Source organism: Nycticebus coucang, chromosome 9, assembly GCF_027406575.1.
Source record: "Nycticebus coucang isolate mNycCou1 chromosome 9, mNycCou1.pri, whole genome shotgun sequence".
Classification (NCBI taxonomy): Eukaryota; Metazoa; Chordata; class Mammalia; order Primates; family Lorisidae; genus Nycticebus; species Nycticebus coucang.
This window is the reverse complement of record NC_069788.1, coordinates 20,307,474-20,332,782: the sequence shown is the minus strand read 5'-3', so window position 1 is coordinate 20,332,782 and position 25,309 is coordinate 20,307,474. Positions and strand designations below refer to the sequence as shown.

At 38.7% G+C, this 25,309-nt stretch overlaps 1 protein-coding gene and 1 pseudogene across 1 annotated transcript in view; one reads left to right on the top strand and one right to left on the bottom strand.

The window, feature by feature from the left end:
• The window catches only part of LGSN (lengsin, lens protein with glutamine synthetase domain), a 246,372-nt gene that overhangs the window by 88,119 nt on the left and 132,944 nt on the right, over positions 1-25,309 (bottom strand). The gene's annotated exons all lie outside the window — the stretch shown is intronic.
• On the top strand, positions 21,061-21,283 carry LOC128595292 (uncharacterized; annotated as a pseudogene).

Here is a 25,309-nt window from a genome sequence, read left to right as displayed (position 1 = left end):
AAAAATAATACTTCGTTTTATATGGAATCATAAAAAACCTCGAATAGCCAAAACATTACTCAGAAATAAAAACAAAGCAGGAGAAATCATGCTACCAGACCTGAGACTGTACTATAAATCAATAGTGATCAAAACAGCATGGTACTGGCACAAAAACAGAGAAGTAGATATCTGGAACAGAATGGAGAACCAAGAGATGAATCCAGCTACTTACCGTTATTTGATCTTTGACAAGCCAATTAACAAATGGTGCTGGGTGAACTGGCTGGTGATCTGTAAAAGATTGAAACTGGACCCACACCTTTCACCATTAACTAAGATAGACTCTCACTGGATAAAAGATTTAAACTTAAGACATGAAACTATAAAAATACTTGAAGAAAGTGCAGGGAAAACTCTCAAAGGAATTGTCCTGGGTGAATATTTCATGAGGACTCCCCAGGCAGTTGAAGTAGTATCAAAAATATATTACTGGTACCTGATAAAAACTAAAAAGCTTCTGCATAGCCAAGAACATAGTAAATAAAGCAAGCAGACAGTCCTCAGAATGGGAGAAAATATTTGCAGGTTATACCTCCAATAAAGGTTTAATAACCAGAATCCACAGAGAACTCAAATATATTAGCAAGAAAAGAACAAGTGATCCCATTTCAGGGTGGGCAAAGGACTTGAAGAGAAACTTCCCTAAAGAAGACAGACACACAATCTACAAACACATGAAAAAAAGCTCATCATCCTTAATCATCAGAGAAATGCAAATCAAAACTACTTTGAGATATTACCTAACCCCAGTAAGAGTAGCCCACATAACAAAATCCCAAAACCAGAGATGTTGGCATGGATGTGGAGGAAAGGGCACACTTCTACACTGCTGGTGGGAATGCACACTAATACGTTCCTTCTGGAAGGATGTTTGGAGAATACTTAGGGACCTAAAAATAGACCTGCCATTCGATCCTATAATTCCTTTGCTAGGTATAGACCCATAAGATCAAAAATCACAAAATAACAGAGACATCTGTACCAGAATGTTTATTGCAGCCCAATTCACAACTGCTAAGTCATGGAAGAAGCCCAAGTACCCATCGACCCACAAATGGACTAGCAAATTGTGGTACATGTATACTATGAAATATTATGCAGCCTTAAAGAAAGACAGAGACTTTACCTCTTTCATGTTTACATTGATGGAGCTGGAACATATTCTTCTTAGCAAAGTATCTCAGGAATGGAAGAAAAAGTATCCAATGTACTCAACCCTACTATGAAGCTAATTTATAGTTTTCACATGAAGACTATAACCCAATTATAGCATAAGAATATGGGGGAAAGACCAAGGAAGGGGAAGGGAGGGGGGAGGTTTGGGTGGTGGGAGAGAAATGGGTGGGGCCACACCTATGGTGCATCTTAGAATGGGTATAGGCGAAACCTACTAAATGCAGAATACAAATGTCTACATACAATAACTAAGAAAATGCCATGAAGGCTACGTTGAACAGTTTGATGAGAATATTTCAGATTGTATATGAAACCAGCACTTTGTACTCCTTGATTGCACTAATGTACACAGCTATGATTTAACAATAAAAAAAAATGTATTGAAAGCAGAATTCTGAGACGAGTAAAGTTTGTAAATGCATATATAAAAATATTTAATAAATGATGCAGAATATTAAAAAAAGGAAATAATAATTTTGTTTTGCTTTTTTAACCTTATAAGTGACCCAGGGATACAAATGCTAGTAATTAAGGAGTTTCTGAAAATTTTTAATTGTATTAATATCCCCAAAGTCAAAAAAAAGTATTGTGGTCTAAAAAATCCAGTGCTGGCAATCCTCATGACCAATACAGACTTTCTGAAACTGTATTAAATTAATAAACACACATATTAACAGTATACATATTCACATGTGTCTTAAAATAGTGCTTGACAACAAGTATATAAGTGTGTGTTAGCTATTATTATACATTCATATTTCTATTATATAGCAATCATTATGATCTTTCTCAGCAAATATTACTACTGGCTTGCATTCAAATGGCAAGAAAATCTGGATCATATGTGGAAAAAATTTTATTCAGATTCCAGGTTGAGATATGAAAAAAATATATAAATACTCATTCTGTGACTATGTATACATTAGTCTGTATATAGTACACATACCTGCTTCATAAGTTCTTGGTCAAGATTAAGTAGATAATGCATTTAAGGAAGTTTGCATTTGGCAGATACATCAACTGTGATAAAATTTTTAAATGGTATAGAAAATACTGAGTGTGGAAATGAGTTAAGAAAAACAAGAGAGAAAGATAGCATATTAGGAAGTGAGTAGAAAATTGACATCTCTAAGCCAGGTAATTCCCTAATTGATAATATTATCTGTGATATTAATAGACAATATTTTCTGATACTAATCAGATGTCCTGATATCGTTGTCTATGATATTAACAGGCAACATAATAATAGCTAATATATTTTAGCATATACTATGTTCCAGGTATGATAAGATCATTTTATAGGAATTATCTCACTGAATCCTCATAATCAAATGAAGTATTACCTCCATTTTGCCTAGAGATTAAGTAATTTTCCTAAAGTCATCCATTAGATACAAACAGCAATAGTGATATTCAAACCCTAGTAATCCAGAGCCCAGGTTCTAAAATACCTTACTACACTTGCTCCACAATATATGATTTTGTATTCTACAAATTCTACTTTACACCCTATTATCTTACCCATGTTCCCCTGATGCTCGTTAATTATGCTTAAATTTCCTGAGTTGCATCTCTCTAACCGTTCACACATTCCTCAAAAGCAGGGACAAAACTCGCTTTCTTTTTCACTTACCCAAAGGGCTTGTTCTTACAGGCGGAACACACAGTATCTCTGAAGAGACACCCTGGGCAATCAGTAAAGAGCAGGGCAGATAATAAACACCCAGAAGTACTTCTGAGATCTAAGAAAACACCAAAAGTATTCCCCATCCTCACTTTTCTTAATCAATATTTTCTATTTATTCAGAACCAAGCTTACGAAGAATGAAGATTGTCTTGCTGCAGAACAAGCCCTCTGGCTACTGATGCTGATATCTAGAAAAATTGCTATGCTTGGATTCAATATTCTTCACTATTGTTCCCTAATAGACTTAAGCAAATGGCAGTGGATACTCTCGGCCTTTTCCGAGAGTTTAGAAAATATTCATCCCTTGCATTTCTCTAATTTCTTTTTTAATTATCTGACTGCCTCTTATTTGAGCCTATTAGAATTTTAAATATGAAAAAGAAACCATTAGAGAATAGGCCTAAATTGAAAGAGAAAGTGTAAAACTGTATTTTATTTGACTTATTTAAACTCATCTGCTGTGTATCTGAATCAGTTTGCTACCTGCAGCAAGGTTTTTGGGTGAATAACTTTCATTATATTAGAGCACAAAGAGTACATTTTTAAGTTTATACATTCATAAGCAGCCACTATTCTTATCCAAACATTATTCATCTGATGGAAGCAATGTTCCTGGACTGTCAAAACCAGAACAAAGCAGAACAAAAGAAAAATAGGCTATCTGGCGTGCCTTCTTTCTGCCTTCCTGATCTAGAACAGACTATTCCCATATTAAGAAAATTACTTTGGGTGCAAATGATACTCTAGAAAGAAGCAGACTGATAGGCACTGATTCTCTCTGACATTATAATTTCTGTCTAAAATTAATGTGAGATTAATTTTCCTCTTGCTTAGAAGGAAAATATTGCTCAGGGAACAGCCTGCCTTCATCTGGCTTATAGTAAACATTTGCCACTTAGTATTCAGGAGCCAGTTGGACTTTTTAGTCTTTGGCAAAAGATGCTAACACATAGTTTATGAATCATGGAGAGCCAACAGGAAGAGAGCAACCAGAGGATGTAGGAGGCCCAGCAATCACCCAGGCAGTAGAGTGGAGATTAATAACCAGTATCTGCAAACCCTGAAGGCAAATCTCCAACACTCTTTGAGGGCTGTATTGCTGCCTCCATTAGACTGCCTTTTGCCTCAGTTCTCCAGACTCACCCATCGGGGTTGAGTTTGTTTACTCAATGCCTCATTGAACAAATACTTACTGAGAACTTACTTATGGATGGTATTATTCTCCATGTCTGGGACATAATGGATGTATGTTACCAACAAAGGTAGTGTCTGTCCATACTTTGTAGGAGACCGTGCACCAAGCTTGTGGAGGCAGTCACCAGCTCTTGAGGAAGGGGCTGGGAGTGGGACACTCTCCTAGCCAGCATGGAGATGTTTGGCTGCCTGGAGACAAGCCATCAAGCAGCTGTATATGGTAATGGGTTAAGATCCCTTGTCACTCGTTAGCAAGCAGGTGTTATACACTGGACATTCGAGGGGCAGCAGGGTGGGAGTCAGAGCCCGGGGAAAAAGTGCTCATGGGGATCATTAAGCAGGCTGCTCCAGCATGTGGGACCCCACACCTGTTGTATAAGGCTTCAATAAAAGGCAACAACAGAGGTGGCTCGAGGCTCTCCTGGAATATGGGAATCCCCCTGCTTGTAAGCATTTATACCTCCAATCCATAGTCCCAGCTGCTTTTCTTTTTTATTATTATTGTTAAATCATAGCTATGTACATTAGTGCAATCAAGGGGTACTATCTGCTAGTTTTATATACAATCTGAAATATTCTCATCAAACTGTTCAACGTAGCCTTCATGGCATTTTCTTAGTTATTGTATGTAGACATTTGTATTCTGCATTTAGTAGGTTTCGCCTGTACCCATTCTAAGATGCACCATAGGTGTGGCCCCACCCATTGCCCTCTCTCCACCCTAACCTCCACCTTGCCTTACCCCTTCCTTGGCCCTTTCCTCATAATCTTGTGCTATAGTTGGGTTATAGCCTTCCTATGAAACCTATAAATTAGCTTCATAGTAGGGCTGAACATTGGATACTTTTTTTTTTTTTTTTTTTCTGTCTTTCCTGATTTCATTTTTTTTTTTTCTTTTTATTTTTTATTGTTGGGGATTCATTGAGGGTACAATAAGCCAGTTACACTGATTGCAATTGCTAGGTAAAGTCCCTCTTGCAATCATGTCCTGCCCCCATAAAGTGTGACACACACTGAGGCCCCACCCCACTCCCTCCCTCTCTCTTTCTGCTTCCCCCCCCCATAACCTTAATTGTCATTAATTGTCCTCATATCAAGATTGAGTACATAGGATTCATGCTTCTCCATTCTTGTGATGCTTTACTAAGAATAATGTCTTCCACTTCCATCCAGGTTAATACGAAGGATGTAAAGTCTCCATTTTTTTTAATGGCTGAATAGTATTCCATGGTATACATATACCACAGCTTGTTAATCCATTCCTGGGTTGGTGGGCATTTAGGCTGTTTCCACATTTTGGCGATTGTAAATTGAGCTGCAATAAACAGTCTAGTACAAGTGTCCTTATGATAAAAGGATTTTTTTCCTTCTGGGTAGATGCCCAGTAATGGGATTGCAGGATCGAATGGGAGGTCTAGGTTGAGTGCTTTGAGGTTTCTCCATACTTCCTTCCAGAAAGGTTGTACTAGTTTGCAGTCCCACCAGCAGTGTAAAAGTGTTCCCTTCTCTCCACATCCACGCCAGCATCTGCAGTTTTGAGATTTTGTGATGTGGGCCATTCTCTCTGGGGTTAGATGATATCTCAGGGATGTTTTGATTTGCATTTCTCTAATATATAGAGATGATGAACATTTTTTCATGTGTTTGTTAGCCATTCGTCTGTCGTCTTTAGAGAAAGTTCTATTCATGTCTCTTGCCCATTGATATAAGGGATTGTTGGCTTTTTTCATGTGGATTAATTTGAGTTCTCTATAGATCCTGGTTATCAAGCTTTTGTCTGATTGAAAATATGCAAATATCCTTTCCCATTGTGTGGGTTGTCTCTTTGCTTTGGTTATCGTCACCTTAGCTGTACAGAAGCTTTTCAGTTTAATGAAGTCCCATTTGTTTATTTTTGTTGTTGTTGCAATTGCCATGGCAGTCTTCTTCATGAAGTCTTCCCCCAGGCCAATATCTTCCAGTGTTTTTCCTATGCTTTCTTTGAGGATTTTTATTGTTTCGTGCCTTAAATTTAAGTCCTTTATCCATCTTGAATCAATTTTTGTGAGTGGGGAAAGGTGTGGGTCCAGTTTCAGTCTTTTACACGCAGACATCCAATTCTCCCAACACCATTTATTGAATAGGGAGTCTTTCCCCCAAGGTAAGTTCTTGTTTGGTTTATCGAAGATTAGGTGGTTGTAAGATGTTAGTTTCATTTCTTGGTGTTCAATTCGATTCCAAGTGTCTATGTCTCTGTTTTTGTGCCAGTACCATGCTGTCTTGACCACTATGGCTTTGTAGTACAGACTAAAATCTGGTATGCTGATGCCCCCAGCTTTATTTTTGTTACTAAGAACTGCCTTAGCTATACGGGGTTTTTTCCGGTTCCATACAAAACGCAGAATCATTTTTTCCAAATCTTGAAAGTACGATGTAGGTACTTTGATAGGAATGGCATTGAATAGGTAGATTGCTTTGGGAAGTATAGACATTTTAACAATGTTGATTCTTCCAAGCCATGAGCATGGTATGTTCTTCCATTTGTTAATATCCTCTGCTATTTCCTTTCTGAGGAGTTCATAGTTTTCTTTATAGAGGTCCTTCACCTCCTTCGTTAGGTATATTCCTAGGTATTTCATTTTCTTTGAAACTATGGTGAAGGGAGTTGTGTCCTTAATTAGCTTCTCCTCTTGACTGTTATTGGTGTATACAAAGGCTACTGACTTGTGGACATTGATTTTATATCCTGAAACATTACTGTATTTTTTGATGACTTCTAGGAGTCTTGTGGTTGAGTCTTTGGGGTTCTCTAAGTATAAGATCATGTCGTCAGCAAAGAGGGAGAGTTTGACCTCCTCTGCTCCCATTTGGATTCCCTTTATTTCCTTGTCTTGCCTAATTGTATTGGCTAGAACTTCCAGCACTATGTTGAATAGTAAAGGTGACAGAGGACAACCTTGTCTGGTTCCAGTTCTAAGAGGAAAAGCTTTCAGTTTTACTCCATTCAGTAAAATATTGGCTGTGGGTTTGTCATAGATAGCTTCAATCAGTTTTAGAAATGTGCCACCTATGCCTATACTCTTCAGTGTTCTAATTAGAAAAGGATGCTGGATTTTATCAAATGCTTTTTCTGCATCTATTGAGAGGATCATGTGATCTTTATTTTTGCCTCTGTTAATATGGTGGATAACGTTTATGGACTTGCGTATGTTGAACCAGCCTTGCATCCCTGGGATGAAGCCTGCTTGATCATGATGAATGACTTTTTTGATGATAAGCTGTAATCTATTGGCTAGGATTTTGTTGGGAATTTTTCCGTCTATATTCATGAGTGAGATTGGTCTGAAATTCTCCTTTTTGTTTGGGTCTTTTCCTGGTTTTGGTATCAGGGTGATGTTTGCTTCATAGAATGTGTTGGGGAAGATTCCTTCTTCCTCAATTTTTTGGAATAATTTCTGCAGTACAGGAATAAGCTCTTCCTTGAAGGTTTGATAGAATTCTGGAGTGAAGCCATCTGGACCAGGGCATTTTTTAGTTGGAAGCTTTTTTATTGTTTCTTTGATCTCAGTGCTTGAAATTGGTCTGTTCAGGAGGTCTATTTCTTCCTGGCCAAGTCTAGGGAGAGGGTGTGATTCCAAATATTGATCCATTTCCTTCACATTGTCAAATTTCTGGGCATACAGTTTCTGGTAGTATTCAGAGATGATCTCTTGTATCTCTGTGGGATCAGTTGTTATTTCCCCTTTATCATTTCTGATTGAGGTTACTAGAGATTTTACTTTTCTATTTCTAGTTAGTCTGGCCAATGGTTTATCTATTTTATTTATTTTTTCAAAAAACCAACTCCTTGTTTCATTAATTTTCTGAATGATTCTTTTGTTTTCAATTTCATTGATCTCTGATTTGATTTTGGAGATTTCTTTTCTTCTACTGAGTTTAGGCTTAGATTGTTCTTCTTTTTCCAATTCCATAAGGTCTCTTGTGAGATTGTTGATGTGCTCTCTGTCTGTTTTTCGAATGTAGGCATCTAAAGCGATGAATTTTCCTCTCAAAACTGCTTTTGCAGTATCCCACAGGTTTTGGTAGCTTGTGTCTTCATTGTTGTTATGCTTAAGGAAGTTAGTGATTTCCTGTTTGATTTCTTCCTGCACCCATCTGTTATTCAACAGAAGATTGTTTAATTTCCATGCCTTTGGATGGGGTCGAGCATTTTTGTTAGAGTTGAGTTCCACCTTTAGTGCCTTATGGTCTGAAAAGATACAAGGTAAAATTTCAATTCTTTTGATTCTGTTGATATTTGTTTTGTGTCCCAGGATATGATCAATTTTGGAGAATGTTCCATGGGGTGATGAGAAGAATGTATATTCTTTATCTTTGGGGTGGAGTGTTCTATATGCGTCTATCAAGCATAATTGTTCTAGGGTCTCATTTAAATCTCTTATATCTTTGTTTAATTTCTGTTTAGAGGATCTGTCCAGCTCTGTAAGAGGTGTGTTAAAGTCCCCTGTTATGATGGTATTATCAGATATCATATTGCTCAGACTGAGTAAGGTCTGTTTCAAGAATCTGGGAGCATTTAAATTGGGTGCATAGATATTTAGAATTGAAATGTCTTCTTGTTGTAGTTTTCCCTTGACCAATATAAAGTGACCATCTTTGTCTTTTTTGACTTTAGTTGCTTTAAATCCACATGTATCTGAAAATAAGATTGCAACTCCTCTTTTCTTCTGAATTCCATTTGCCTGAAAAATTGTCTTCCAACCCTTGACTCGGAGCTTTAATTTGTCTTTTGAAGCCAGGTGTGTTTCTTGCAGACAGCAAATGGATGGCTTGTGTTTTTTAATCCAGTCAGCCAATCTATGTCTCTTCAGTGGGGAATTCAAGCCATTAACATTTATGGAGATAATTGATAAGTGTGGTAGTATTCTATTCGTCTTATTTGGTGAGAGTCCATTGCTTAGTTTTATCTTTTGCATCAGTGTGGAGGTTAGGTTCTGTCCTTTGATTTCTGAGTTCTTACTTTGCTGCTGATCCATTGTGGTGGTCAGTGTGCAGAACAGGTTGAAGTATTCCCTGTAGAGCTGGTCTTGTTGTGGTGAATTTCCTCAATGTTTGTATATCCGTAAATGATTTGATTTCTCCATCAATTTTTAAGCTTAGCTTAGCAGGGTACAGAATTCTGGGCTGAAAATTGTTCTGTTTAAGTAGATTAAAGGTAGACGACCATTGTCTTCTTGCTTGGAAAGTTTCATTAGAGAAGTCTGAGGTCACTCTGATGGATTTGCCCCTGTAGGTCAACTGGCGCTTACTCCTGGCAGCTTGCAGAATCTTTTCTTTTGTCTTGACTTTGGACAGGTTCATCACAATGTGTCTTGGAGAAGCTCAGTTAGAGTTGAGGCGACCTGGGGTCCGATAGCCCTCTGAAAGCAGTGTGTCAGAATCTTTGGTGATGTTTGGGAAATTTTCTTTTATAATATTCTCTAGTATGGCTTCCATTCCTCTGGGGCATTCTTCTTCCCCTTCTGGAATTCCTATAACTCGTATGTTGGAACGTTTCATAAAGTCCCATAATTCTGACAGTGAACGTTCTGCTTTCTCTCTCTTCTTTTCTGCCTCTTTTACTATCTGAGTTATCTCAAAAACTTTGTCTTCTACCTCTGAAATTCTTTCTTCTGCATGGTCTAACCTGTTGCTGATACTTTCCATTGCATCTTTAAGTTCCCTGATTGACTGTTTCATTTCCTTCAGCTCTGCTATATCCTTTTTATATTCTTCATATCGTTCATCTCTGATTTGATTCTGTTTTTGGATTTCCTTTTGGTTATTTTCCACTTTATTAGCAGTTTCCTTCATTGTTTCCATCATTTCTTTCATTGTTTTCAACATGTGTATTTTAAATTCCCTTTCTGTCATTCCTAACATTTCTGTATAGGTAGAATCCTCTGCAGTAGCTACCTCATGGTCCCTTGGCGGGGTTGTTCTGGACTGGTTCTTCATGTTGCCTGGAGTTTTCTGCTGATTCTTCCTCATGAGTGATTTCTTTTATCTGTTTCCTTGCCCTAATTTTCCTTTCACTTCCTCTTGCTCTTTAAGTTCTTGTGCCTGTGGAAGTTGTGGGCGGGTTTAGACGGGTTGAACACACGCGACCACTTGCCGGTTTTCCACTGTTTTAGTCCTCCTCTTGGGGTCCAGAAGTCTCTCGCTGACTCCCTGTATCCTCATAGGAGTGATGATAGGCAGTTCCCACCAGCCAGAGATGCCTGGAGTCCTATCTCCCCAGACTCACGGTGCCCAGATGCAAGGAAGCTGTTACTCGGCTGCCATCTTGCTCCGCCCCCTGAACATTGGATACTTTTTCTTCCATTCTTGAGATACTTTGCTAAGTAGACTATGTTCCAGCTCCATCCATGTAAACATGAAAGAGGTAAAGTCTCCACCTTTCTTTAAGGCTGCATAATATTCCATGGTATACATGTACCACAATTTGCTAGTCCATTTGGGGGTCGATGGGCACTTGGGCTTCTTCCATGATTTAGCGATTATGAATGGGCTGCAATAAACATTCTAGTACAAATGTCTTTGTTATATTGTGATTTTTGGTCTTCTGGATATATACCTAGTAAAGTAATTATAGGATTGAAAGGCAGGTCTATTTTTAGACCTCTAAGTATTCTCCAAACGTCCTTCCAGAAGGAACATATTAGTGTGCATTCCCATGAGTAGTGTAGAAGTGTGCCCTTTCCTCCACATCCACACCAACATCTCTGGTTTTGGGATTTTGTTATGTGGGCTACTCTTACTGGGGTTAGGTGATATCTCAAAGTAGTTTTGATTTGCATTTCTCTGATGATTAAGGATAATGACCTTTTTTTCATGTGTTTGTAGATCGTGCGTCTGTCTTCTTTAGGGAAGTTTCTCTTCAAGTCCTTTGCCCACCCTGAAATGGGATCACTCATTCTTTTCTTGCTAATACGTTTGAGTTCTCTGTGGATTCTGGTTATTAAATTCTTTATCGGAGGTATAACCTGCAAATATCTTCTCCCATTCTGAGGGCTGTCTGCTTGCTTTACTTACTGTGTTCTTGGTTGTGCAGAAGCTTTTTAGTTTGATCAGGTCCCAGTAATGTATTTTTGATACTGCTTCAATTGCCTAGGGTGTCCTCTTCATAAAATACTCACCCAGGCCGATTCCTTCAAGAGTTTTCTCTGCACTTTCTTGAAGTATTTTATAGTTTCATGTCTTAAGTTTAAATCTTTTATCCAGTGAGAGTCTGTCTTAGTTAATGGTGAAAGATGTGGGTCCAGTTTCAGTCTTTTACAGATCACTATCCAGTTCACCCAGCACCATTTGTTAAATAGGGAATCTTTTCCCCACTGAATGTTTTTAATTGGCTTGTCAAAGATCAAATAACAGTAAGTAGCTGGATTCATCTCTTGGTTCTCCATTCTGTTCCAGATATCTACTTCTCTGTTTTTGTGCCAGTACCATGCTGTTTTGATCACTATTGATTTATAGTACAGTCTCAGGTCTGCTAGCATGATTTCTCCTGCTTTGTTTTTATTTCTGAGTAATGTTTTGGCTATTCGAGGTTTTTTATGATTCCATATAAAACGAAGTATTATTTTTTCAAGATCTTTAAAATATGACAATGGAGTTTAGATAGGAATTGCATTAAAATTATATATTGCATTGGGTAGTATAGACATTTTAACAATATTGATTCTTCCCAGCCATGACCATGGTATGTTTTTCCATTTGTTAACATCTTCAGCTATTTCTTTTCTTAAAGTTTCATATTTCTCTTTATAGAGATCTTTCACGTTTTTTGTAGATAAACTCCCAAATATTTCATCTTCTTAGGCGCTACTGTGAAAGGAATAGAGTCCTTGACTGTTTTTTCGGCTTGGTTTTTGTTGTTATATATAAAGGCTATAGATTTATGGGTGTTGATTTTGTAGCCTGAGACATTTCTGTATTCCTTGATCACTTCTAAATGTTTTGTAGTAGAATTCCTAGTATTTTCGAGATATACAATCATGTCATCTGCAAAGAGTGAAAGTTTGAGCTCTTCTGACCCTATTTGCATAACCTTGATCACCTTTTCTTCCCTAATTGCAATAGCTAAAACTTCCAATACAATGCTAAACAGCAATGGAGACAATGGGCAACCTTGCCTGGTTCCTGATCTAAGCGGAAATGATTTCGATTTAACTCTATTCAATACATAATTGGCTGTGGGTTTGCTATAGATGCCCTCTATTAGTTTAAGAAATCTCCCTTCTATACCAATTATCTTAAGTGTTCTGATCATGAAGCGATGCTGGATATTGTCAAAAGCTTTTTCTGCATCAATTGAGAGAATCATATGGTCTTTACTTTTTAGTCTGTTTATGTGCTGAGTTACCTTTATAGATTTAAGCATATTGAACCAGCCTTGAGAGCCTGGGATAAATCCGACTTGGTCATGGTGTTTTATTTTTTTGATGTGTTGTTGGATTCTGTTTGTTAGGATCTTATTGAGTATTTTTGCATTGATATTCATTCGTGATATTGGTCTATAATTTTCTTTTCTTGTTAAGTCTTTCCCTGGTTTGGAGATCAAAGTGATGTTTGCTTCGTAGAATGTGTTGGGTAGTATTCCTTCTTTTTTATATTTAAGAAGAGGCTTAGTAATATAGGTACTAGTTCTTCTTTAAAAGTTTGGTACAATTCTGATGCAAAGCCATCTGGTCCTGGGCTTTTCTTTTTAGGGAGATTTTGTATAGTTGATGCTATTTCAGAACTTGTTATAGGACTGTTCAACATTTCCACTTTTTTCTGGCCAAGTCTTGGTAGGTGGCATACTTCCAGGTATTGGTCGATTTCTTTCAGATTTTCATATGTCTGAGAGTAAAGTTTCTTGTAATATTTGTTAAGGATTTTTTGAATTTCTGAGGGGTCTGTTGTTATTTCATCTTTACCATTTCTGATTGATGAAATTAGTAATTTTAGTCTTTTTTTTTCTGGTTAGGTTGGCCAAAGGTTTATCTATTTTATTGATCTTTTCAAGAAATCAACTTTTGGATTTGTTGATCTGTTGTATAATTCTTTTGTTTTCAATTTCATTTAATTCTGCTCTGATTTTGGTTATTTCTTTTCTTCTGATGGGTTTCGGGTTGGAATCTTCTTCCTTCTCCCGTTGCTTGAGATATCCCATTAAGTTATTAACTTCCTCTCTTTCCATTTTCTTGAGGAAGGCTTGCATTGCTATAAATTTCCCTTTTTGGACTGCCTTTTCAGTATCCCAGAGGTTCTGATAATTTGTGTCTTCATTGTTGTTGTGTTCCAAAAATTTGGTGATTTCCTTCTTAATCTCATCTATAACCCATTTATCCTTCAGCATAAGATTATTTAGCTTCCATGTTTTTGTATGGTTATGCAGATTCCTGTTGTTATTGAGTTCAACTTTTGTTCCATGATGGTCTGAGAAGATGCAAGGAATAATTTCTATTTTTTAAAATTTGCTGAGGTTAGATTCGTGGCCTAGGATGTGGTCGATTTTGGAGTATGTTCCGTGGGCTGATGAGAAGAATGTGTATTCAGTTTTGTTGGGATGAAATGTTCTGTAGATGTCTGTTAAGTCCAGATGTTGAATGGTTGAGTTTAAATCTAAAATTTCTTTGCTTAGCTTCTTTTTGGAGGACCTATCCAGCACTCCTAAAGGGGTGTTAAAATCTCCAGCTAGTATGGAACTGGAGGAAATCAAGTTGCTCATGTCTGTTAGAGTTTCTTTTATAAATTGAGGTGTGTTCTGGTTGGGTGCATTAATATTAATAATTGAAATCTCATCGTATTGTGTATTAACTTTAACAAATATGAAGTGTCCATCCTTATCCTTCCTTATTTTGGTTGGTTTAAAGCCTATTGCATCTGCAAATAGGATTGCTATGCCTGCTTTTTTCTGCTTTCCGTTTGCCTGGAATATAGATGACCATCCCTTCACCTTGAGTCTGTATTTGTCTTTTAATGTAAGATGAGACTCTTGTATGCAGCAGATATCTGGCTTGAGTTTTTGTATCCAGTCAGCTAACCTGCACCTCTTTAGGGAACAATTTAAACCATTTCCTTTAATCGAGAGTATTGATAAGCCTTTCAAGAATCCGGTGGACATTTTTAATCCTTTTGCAACTGTGGAAGTTGGAATTTGATCAAAATTTTCTGGGTGGGTTTACTTTTGTGGTGGAGGATTATGCTGGTCTTTGTGGTCAGTAGGTCTGAGAGTATCCTGGAGAGCTGGTTTAGCTATGGCAAATTTCTTCAACATGTGAATGTCATTAAAGTATTTAATTTCTCCATCATAAATGAAACTCAGTCTAGCTGGGTACAGGATCCCGGGTTGAAAGTATTTTGTTTTAGGAGATTAAAAGTCAATGACCATCCTCTTCTAGCTTGAAAGGTTTCAGCAGAGAGATCTGCAGTTATTCTAATATTCTTCCCTTTGTAGGTAGTGGTTTTCTTTTGTCTGGCTGCTTTCAGAATTTTCTCCTTCATATTAACTTTAGTGAAATTGATTATGATGTGTCTGGGTGATGTCTTGTTCGGGTTGAGTCATGCTGGAGTTCTGAAACTGTCTGCTATCTGAATTTCAGAATCTCTTGGCATGTCTGGAATGTTCTCTTTCATAATCTCATGGAGAAGAGACCCTGTGTTTTGTGAAGCCACTTCATCACTTTTGGGGATCCCTATATGACGAATATTAGTTGTCTTCGAATTATCCCAGAGCTCTCTGAGAGAATGATCTGTTTTTGCCCTCCATTTCTCTTCCTCTTTGAGAGATTGAGAGTGTTTGAAAGCTTTGTCTTCAATGTCAGAAATCCTTTCTTCTGCTTGCTCCATTCTGTTACTGAAGGATTCTACTGTGTTTCTCAGATCTTTGAGGGCTGCAACTTCTTGCTTCAATGTGTCAAAATCTTTGGTCATTTGGTCTTTGAATTCACTGAATTTTGAGACATCTTTTAGGTTACTGCTTGGGATTCTAATTCGATCTTATTTGCTATCCAGATTCTGAACTCAATTTCTGACATCTCAGCTATTTGTTTGTGCATAGGATCTTATGCTGTGTCTGCCCCATTGATCCTTGGGGGAGTTGATCTACTCTGATTATTTATATTGCCAGAGTATTTCCATTGATTTCGTCTCATGATTGTTTTTCACCATTGCCTCTGGCCGTCCTCAGAGTTGGGGAGGTGTCTCTGTAAGATTAGACCCCAATAAGATCACTCTATTGTTGCTGTATCTTTGTAGGGAGTGACCCTGTGTTGCTCCTCTGGGGCTACCCCAGCCAGGGAGTTCTGGTTGTGGGAGCAGCTCCGGAGTGCGACACATCTGTATCCAGCAACAGGGCGGGGGGTGGTGCACATGGTTCTTGGAGTGCCTGGAGCCCAATGACTTTGGCACAGAGGGCCCAAGGATCCAGCCATCTCAGGCCAGGAGAAGGGCTCTGCACAGAGGCAGGGAGGGCTCCAGAGGGCACACGGCTACCAGAGTCCCTGGCCAGACGAGTAGGCCAGTGTTGAGACAGGGAGGGTATAGGAGGGATTACACAGGGTTGCGCTGCTCCCGGAGTTCCTGGTCAGGGCGAGCGGAGGCCCGGCAGGCACTGTGTAGCTCTTCAGGAGGTCTGGGCGGGCACCAATCGCAGGTCATGGGTTGCGGGTTGTGGTGCAGCTCTTCCAGAGGTCCAGGCAGATGCCGATCATGGATTGCTGGTCGTGGCACATCTCTTACAGAGTTCCGGGTGGGCACCAATGGTGGGTCACAGGTCATGGCCTATCCTCTTAATTTTAATAACTGGGGTCACATGGCCTGTGCTTGGAGTTCCAGTCTAGCTGGATGCCACTTTCTGGAGATCAGAGCAGTTTTTAGATCCTGCCGGCTATGTCAAACTGCCCTCAGCTGCTTTTATTTGCATGGTGATGGGGTGCCCACAGCGGGCACCAACAATACTTGTTTCCACACATGGATAAACAAGCAGGGAATTGCCTACCTAACATTGTGATAAGTACTGGTACATTCTTGTTATAGAAAGGCTATGTAATACAAGCTTAGAACACTGAAGTAAGCTTTCCGGAGGAAGTGATGTTCTGACTGAGAAAAGAAAGATGAAAACAGGTAAGTAAAGAGGAAATGGAAAGATGATCTAGAAGGTGAACCACTGAGTGCAAAGAATCAGGTGCAGGCACATTCAAGGAATTTATGGTTCAGATTGGCTTCAATGCAAGTGTGAGAATAGCAGAACAAAATAAATAAACAGGATGAACAAATGAACAGAATGGTCGGCAGATGCAGTGCACTAGTCAGAATGTCTAGGTTCTACTCAAGTAACAAGTAAACACCAATATATCAGGGATTTGACTCAATAAAGTTCATCTCTCACTCAAATATGTATCCAATGTAAGCTGGAGGCAAGTTGGTGGAGGTTGGGTCTCTGATGAATGCAACCACTCAAAGATGCAGATAATGAAGTTTTGCCACTTCATATCTGCAATACAAGGCACGCCTGCCTTTCTTGATCATCCCAGCAGGGGAACAAACATCTGAATGTCCTTTATATGTGTTAGTCTAAAGTGATACATATGACTTATACCCCTATGGGCTAGCACTAGTCACATGGTTCCCCCATGCCACCCCAAAATGACAAGGACCTAGAAATGCAGGGGAACAGATGAAATATTTACTGTGTGCTGCTGTTTCTGGTGTAGGCATGATATTGATGGCTTTGTAAGCTGTGTTTAAGGAGTTTCCTTTATTCTGAGGGCATTGAGGATCCAAGGAAGTATTGTAAGCAAGATAAAGGACTGGATTTTAATCTTTTATGTAATACTGTAGAATGTTGTGCCCCATTGGCCTTTTGTGCCCTCTCCTCACCTCTAATTAATTATATAGGGTCTTTCAGAATACTAGCCATGAACGTCATTCTGTTAGAGCAGGGGTCCTCAAACTTTTTAAACAGGGGGCCAGTTCACTGTCCCTCAGACTGATGGAGGGCCAGACTACAGTTTAAAAAAAAAAACCTATGAACAAATTCCTATGCACACTGCACATATCTTATTTTGAAGTAAAAAAAAAAAAAAGGAACAAATACAATCACACAGCCGCATGTGGTCTGCAGGCCATTGTTTGAGGACCCCTGTTAGAGAATGAGAGATGTTTCAAATCAACAGGATGGTTGGTTGTCACCTAATCCCTCAAGAAGCATGGACTGCTTTGAGTGCCTCAATCCTGCCATAAAAATTAAGCTCCCAGTTATAATGTATCAGTCTTAGGGAAGATGAGTCAGCCTAGCTCAGTCAGGCGTATGTTTTAGTAGATAGCACCGTAAGCTCTGAACAAGAGGAGAAGCTGCCCCTATTGGCACATCCTTTCCTTTCCTCTACCCACAAGCCTCAGTAGACATCCAGGACCATCAGACCCCAGTTAAAAAAGGACCTTAGTGTGGCATCTATAGCAAGTCACAGCCCCCTCAGGAGTAACCTGCACATGAGAGGAAATATAAGAGGGAAAGAAAACTGCAGTTGATGTCATTTCTGTCTTTACCTATATTGCTGACGAAATCGCCTTTTTAGATTTTCTCAATGACTATTATTAAGAGACATACATCTGAATCAGACCATCACAGATCCTCTTTAACTCCTCTTTCTGCAGTGGTCAACAACTCAATATTTATCAGAAGCACCTCAGAACCTTTTTAAAAGTAAAGTCCTAGAGTCGGTCAAGGTATCTCACTCTTATAATCCAGCACTATGGGAAGCTGAGGTGGGCAGATTGCCTGAACTCAGGAGTTCAAGAGCAGCCTGAGCTAGAGTGAGACTTGTCTTAAAAAATAGCCGGCTGTTGTGGCAAGTGCCTGTAGTCCCAGCTACTCCGGAGGCTAAAGCAGGAGGATAGCTTGAGCTCAAGAATCTGAGGTTGCTGTGAGCTATGATGCCACAGCACTCTACCCATGGGGACAAAGTGAGACTCTGTCAAATATAAATAAATAAAAGTAGAGTCCTACTTTTGTAAAGTCCTACTTTGTGTGCACTCAATTCAGCAAATTAGACTAGAGTAGAACCCATGAAGTTGGGTTGTTAATTTGTGTGTGTGGTTTCCCCCCCTAAATTTACCAGGCTTGGAAATTAATGTAAGAGCAATTTGCCATAAAATTATTTTCTAGCTAAAGATATACTATAGCTTTTAGTCATTTGAGGGTTGTTTTCTTTCCCATTATTTGAGTGTATCTGTTTTGACTCATCTCTCTCAAAAACAGTTTTCCAAGACCCAAAGACTGTCTTCCTATTGAATGTCTGTGCCACATTACCCATTGGTAGGCAGTCAGCACGACATCTCAAACATACAGAACAGAAAGCAGTAAAATCAATTCAAAATAGCATTCTAGATGGAGATGAGTCTGCAAACATATATCACAGAGAAGGAAACAGCATTCTCCCGAGGGCACAGACCTATTTTTATGTTTAAGCTGCTCTCTTTGGGTAGACAGTATCATAAGCGTCACCAAGATAAATCTGCTGTTTGACAGGTAGAGTCTTACATGATAAGATTGATAAGACTTGATAAGATTCACTTTCTGAACACAGTTTTCTCAAACCTCACAGAGAAGTTATGGAGGGAGCATTTTTATTTGTCACGTTGCAGGTTAGCCAACAGGGTAAAACTGTGCATCATTGTGGCATCAAAATGAAAAATAGTTGTTTCCCATGGTTTTGGCATAAAAATAGACATAGATCTATGGAATAAAATAGAAAACCTAGAGATTAAACCAGCCTCATGTCACCATCTGACCTTTGATAAACCAAACAAATGCACACACGGGGGAAAAGAATCCCTATTTAATAAATGGTATGGGGAGAACTGGTTAGCTACATGTAAAAGACTGAAACTGGACCTGTATCTCTCACCTCTTACAAAAATTGACTTATGCTAGGTAAAAGATTTAAATTTAAAATACAAATAATAAAAACTATAGAGGAAAGCTCTGGAAGAAATTATGGGAAAAACTCTTAATGTGTTTTAGGGAAATATTTTATGAAGAAAACCCAATTGGCAATTGCAACAACAATCAATAAAATCAAATTGCAAAAATCAATAAAACTTCTGCACAGCTAACAATGCAATAAGCAAAGCAAATAGGCAGCCTTCAGAATGGGAGAAGATATTCACCTGTTACAAATCTGACAAAGGGCTAATAACCAGAATATACAGAGAACTCAAGCAAATCAACAAAAATAGCAAACAACCCATTTAATCACTGGGCAACACAAATGAACAGAACCTTCTTCCAAGAAGACATAATGCAAATCAAAATCACCTTAAGATATCATCTAACTGTAGTAAGAATAGTCCACATCACGTAGTCCCAAAGCTGAAGATGCTGGTGTGATTGCAGAGTAAAGAGAATACTTATATCAGCAGTTCTCAACCTGTGGGTTGAGACCCACAGGGACTGTATTAAAGGGCTGCAGCATTAGGAAGGTCAAGAACCACTGATTTATATATTGTTGGTGGGATTCCAAATTAATACAGCCTTTTTGGAAAGAAGTATGGAGAATCCTCAAAGAGCTAAAAGTAGAGCTTCCCATTTGATCCTGTAATCCCATTATTAAGTATTTACTCAGAAGAAAAAATCATTTTACTGGGCAGCACCTGTGGCTCAAGGAAGGGCAGCACCTGTGGCTCAAAAAATCATTTTACTACAAAAACATTTGCACTAGAATATTTATAGCAGGCTTGGCACCTGTGGCTTGGTGCTTAGGGCACCAGCCACATGCACTATGGCTGGTGGGTTTGAACCTGGCCAGGGCCTGCTAAACCGCAATGACAACTGCAACAAAAAAATAGCTGAGCATTGTGGCAGGTGCCTGTAGTCCGAGCTACTTGGGAGGCTAAGGCAAGAGAATTGCGTAAGCCCAAGAGTTTGAGGTTGTTGTGAGCTGTAATGCCACAGCACTCTACCAAGAGTGACATAGACTCTTAACAAAAAAAAAAAGTAAGAAAAAGAATATTTATAGCAACTCAATTCGAAATCCCAAAGATTTGGAAGCAACCCAAGTGTCCATCAACCCATGAATGGATTAATAATCTTTGGTGTATTTATGGGGGCAAGACATGATTGCAAGAGGGATTTTACCTAACAATTGCAATCAGTGTAACCTGGCTTATTGTACTCTCAATGAATCCCCAACAATAAAAAAAAAAAAATCTTTGGTGATATATAGGGTGGCCATAAAGTTCACGTGCAATTTAAAATTTATAGCCACTCTGTATATGTATATTATGGTATATCATGGAATATTATTCAGCCATAAAAAAGATGGAGACTTAACATCTTTTGTATTTACCTGGATTGAGTTGAAGAACATTCTCCTTAGTAAAGTATCTCAAGAATGGAAAAATAAGCGTTCCATGTACTCAATAAAAATTTGAAACCAGTAGATAAACAACTATAGGCTCACAAGAGAGGAAAAACACAATTAAATTCAAGAAGGAGGGTTAGGGAGGGAACAGGCTTAGGAAGCTCCTGCCTAATGAGTACGTTGTAGGAGTATATGGCACACCTCCTGGGTGAAGGACTCAGTACGACTTGAATTTAGTAACAAACTCAAACAATGTAACCTGATCATATGTGCCCTTATATTAATCTAAAAAAAAATATTTGATAACTAAATAAATTCATTCATCTTTAAAAAAGGAAAATCACTGTTTCTCTTAATATTTGTGTTCTTTATCTTTATTCTAGATGTTATGAGTTGCATTTACAAAAAATACATGTAAAAGGTATTTTTTTTGCCTTGCATTTTATACTTGTTTGAAACACAGAAACCCCATTTGACTTTTGTTTTCAATCTTCCAAGGTAAGTATGGGGAATTCTCTTTCAGTTGAGAGCCAAACAGTTATTACAGTTATATGCAGTAACACTGAAAACTATCTAATATAAAGGTTTTTTATCCCTTCTCGGTCTTTTGGTTAAGATCAAGTGTAGTATCTGTTTTTATCAGTTTAATATAAAGATCTTTTTCTAATCACAAAGGTAATACATGCTCAATGATGAAAAACTTTAAAAACGTCAAAAGTGTAAAGGATGAAATTGAAATCAACTTGGGTGGCACCTGTGCCTCAGTGGGTAGAGCACTGGCCCCATACACCGAGGGTGGAGGGTTCAAACCCGCCCTGGCCCCAGCCAAACTGCAACAAAAAAACAGCCAGCAGTTGTGGCAGGCGCCTGTAGTCCCAGCTACTCGGGAGGCTGAGGCAAGAGAATCTCCTAAGCCCAAGAGCTGGAGGTTGCTGTGAGCTGACATCACAGCACTCTACCGAGGGCGACAAAGTGAAATTTTGTGTCTAAAAAAATAGAAAGAAAGAAAAAGATATTGAACTAAACTTTTTGGTCTGCTATGGTATATTGGTTAACTCAATCTCAAGCCACTGTACCTGCCACGTGCATTTTGGAAGATGGAGAGCCGAAGCTAAGGTTTGCTGAGCTCAGTTTCTAAATATGTCCTGGCTTCCACCAAGCAGATGTACTCACAGAGATTTGGAAAATGGAAAAGAAGTCCTGTCTGTACTTCCGGGTTTTGCTGTCAAACACAGGACTGCTTGAGTTAGTTTCTCTGCAGCAGCAGTAACAGAGACAAAAGTATCTATTCCCTGGCTCAGAGATCACCATTTTGCTTATGTAGATCTCAGCTGAGTTTACCTGGTCCTAGAGCCAACAATCATGGCTGAAGCTTCAGAAAGGTGGCTGGGAAAGCAGACTCTTGGCAAATCTGAGAGTCATTTCAGGAAATTTAGTCAAAAGCCTACTTCTCCAGCCCTCCCAATGATCTTACAAGCATGTTATGCTCTCATTAAAGTCCTTTCTAGGATAGCTTTTGTCACATCCAACTGAACCCAAATTGTCTTAATAATAATCTCATAAACCAGCCACAATCACTGTTACCTTTTAATTGTCTCTCTTTATATATGTTATGAATGTGCATAATAGTTGGTTTTTATTATATGAAATTATATAACATACACTGTTTTTTATGGACTGCATGTCAATGTCCCCCAAAATTCACATTTTGAAATCCAAACCCCCAAAGGGATGGTCTTAGGAGGTGGGACCTTTCAAAGGTACTTAGGTCATGAGGATGAAGCCCTGATAAATGGAATTAGTGCCCTAGTGAGAAAAAACAAGAAAGATGAGTTTTCTCTTGGCTATGTGAAATTACAAGGGTAGGGTGATCATCTGCAAACAGGCAGAAGACCCTTCCCAGACATCAAATCTGCCAGTACCTTAATCTTGAATTTCCCAGCCTCCAGAACTATGAAAAATAAGTGATTATTGTTTAAGCCACCCAGTCTGTGCTATTTCATTATACTACCTAGCGGTCCAAACTAAGATGCTGCTTTTAGTCTGATTCTTCCCTTAGCCATAGACCATAAGCATTTTTCTTAATAATTCGCATAATTTTATAAAATAATTTTGATACCTAAATTATTCCATTATACAACTAAGTCACAATTTATTTAGCGGATCTCCTATTTTTGTACCACCATGTTTTTACCCAACTTTCACTATTAGAATGCACTGATGAATATTCCTGATTCACTTCTCAGGAATATGGTAGCATCACTGACTTCTTTCAAAACTTGTCTAGGCACAGAGACAATTTTATTCATACAATGGTTTTTATCTTGTATTTTTTCCCATATTTCAAAATTGTGATACAATGTTAAAAGCTGAAAAAAAAAAAAAAACTTGTCTAGGCAGGGTAGTGCTTGAACAAATTATATGAACATTTTAAGTCTTCAGGTAAACACTGCCAGTGTTCCCAATTCAAAGTAACAAGTTTTGGCTTGGTGCCCATAGTACAGTGGTTACAGTGCCAGCCACCTACACCAAGGCTGGCCAGTTGGAACCTGGCCTGGGCCAGCTGCACAACAATGACAACTGCAACAGAAAAATAATAGTTGAGCATTGTAGAGGGTGCCTGTAGTCCCAACTACTAGGGAGGTGGAGGCAAGAGAATCTCTTAAGTCCTGGAGTTTGAGGTTGCTGTGTCCGGAGAGTGACATAATGAGACACTGTCTCAAAAAAAGAAAGAAAGAAAAAGAAAAAGAAAAAGAAAGTAACAAGTTTTGGGCTCAGCGGAGTAGGGCACCAGCCCCATATGCCAGAGGTGGCGGGTTCCAACCCAGCCCCGGCCAAAAACTACAAAAAAAAAAGGAAGTAACAAGTTTTGCTCACATCAGCACAGCAGGTACACATTTTCTTAACTGGAAAAAATAAGGCTAAATAATTACATGTACAGCATGGTTCTAATCATTCAAGTTTAAACTACATATAAGTAATGTGGAAAATAATATTCAAAAGGGTAACAATGATTTTTTTAGTCTTGCAGATGTATAGATAACTTTAAGCCTTTTCCTTATTTTACTGTGTTTTTACATGCCACCTTTAAAGATTAAAATACATATAATAATTAACCAGATGCTCTTGCCTGTAATCCTAGCACTTTGGGATGCTGAGACAACAGGATCACTTGAAGCCAAGAGTTCAAGACCAGCCTAGGCAAGAATGAGACCCTGTTTCTCCAAGAAAAAAAAAAAAAATGTGTGTTTTTTTTTTAAATTAGCCTGTAGTCCCAGCTACTCTGGAGGCCAAGGCAAGAGGATCTCTTGAATTTAGGAGTTTGAGGTTGCAGAGAGATATGAAGACACCACCACACTCTACCCCAGGCAATTGAGTGAGACCTTATGTCCCCCCCAAAAAAAGAAATACATACAATAATTATAATAAAGTAAATAAGCTAGCCTTCTTTAAACATGTGTTCTTAGTAGTTGAGGTAGATTAAAATATGCTGTGTTATTGTATGAGAGGGTAAAAAAAATCCAAAAATTATTTTCAACTTAAGGGAACAGTTTATAATGAGAAATAAAATAAATGTGTGCCAATTACTTTGGGGTTTGTTTGTTTGTTTTTTTGACTACAGACTCTCACTCTGTCACTCTGGATAGAGTGCTGTGGCATCACAGCTCACAGCAACTTCAAACTCTTGGGCCCAAGTGATCCTCTTTCTTCAGCTTCTGGAGTAGCTGGGATTACAGGTGCCTACCACAACACCTAGCTAATTTTTTTCTATTTTTAGTAGAAACAGGTCTCATTCTTGCTCAGGCTGGTCTCAAGCTTCTGAGCTCAAGCAATTTACCCGCCTCAGCCTCTCAGAATGCTAGGATTATAGGTGTGAGACACTGCGCCTGTCCTGTCAATGAGTTTAAACTCATCTGTAGTCTGTGTGCCAGTCACATAGGGAAGCAGAATCAGAGTACTCACAGGAATAAGGCAATCATAAATGCACTATAATCTGCTGGCTGAAAAGATTCCTCCCCCGCTGCTCAAAATTTAACCAGCATTTTTAAATTTCATCATTAAATGTTTAACCTTACTACTGAAAGAAAATGGTAGTACCAAGATAAATGTTCCTTCTTCTCTAGACCCTACCCTTTTATCCTTTTTGAAAATGACTTCTGAAAATTAATAGCAAATAGACCAGCCTTTCCTTCATAAAAATTGCTCAAAGAAAGCCTTTCAATACGACTTGTTGATGCCATTTGAAGTTGTTTCTAAAAGACAATGGGAACCATGGCTACGACAACTTACCTCATCACCACAGGTTTGCAAAATACCTCATTCATTTGGAAAAACTTTAAGGTGTATCAAAAATGTCTCACGTCCATGATAACTATAATTGCAATAAGAAATCACAATAAAATGCAGGTAGCTAGTTGGTATTCCCAGTACTTCCTGTCAAAATCCAGACAAGCAGTGGAGCTCAGAATTTTCCCACAGAGTATGACATTATACCTGAAAGCAGCGTCCTCAGAGGGGACAGAAATGTCTCTCTCTGGCATTACTTGTGTGTCAACAAAAAGTCACTATTTCTTTCTTTTTTTTTTTTTTTTTTTGAGACAAAGTCTCACTTTATTGCCCTCAGTAGAGTGCCAGGGCATCACAGCTTACAACAATCTCCAATTCCTGGGCTTTGGCGATTCTCTTGCCTCAGCCTCCAGAGTAGCTGGGACTATAGGCGCCTGCCACGTGCCTAGCTATTTGTTTTGTTGCAGTTTGGCCAGGGCCGGATTTGAATCAGCCACCCTTGGTATATGGAGCTGGCACCCTACCCACTGAGCCACAGGCGCTGCCCAACTAT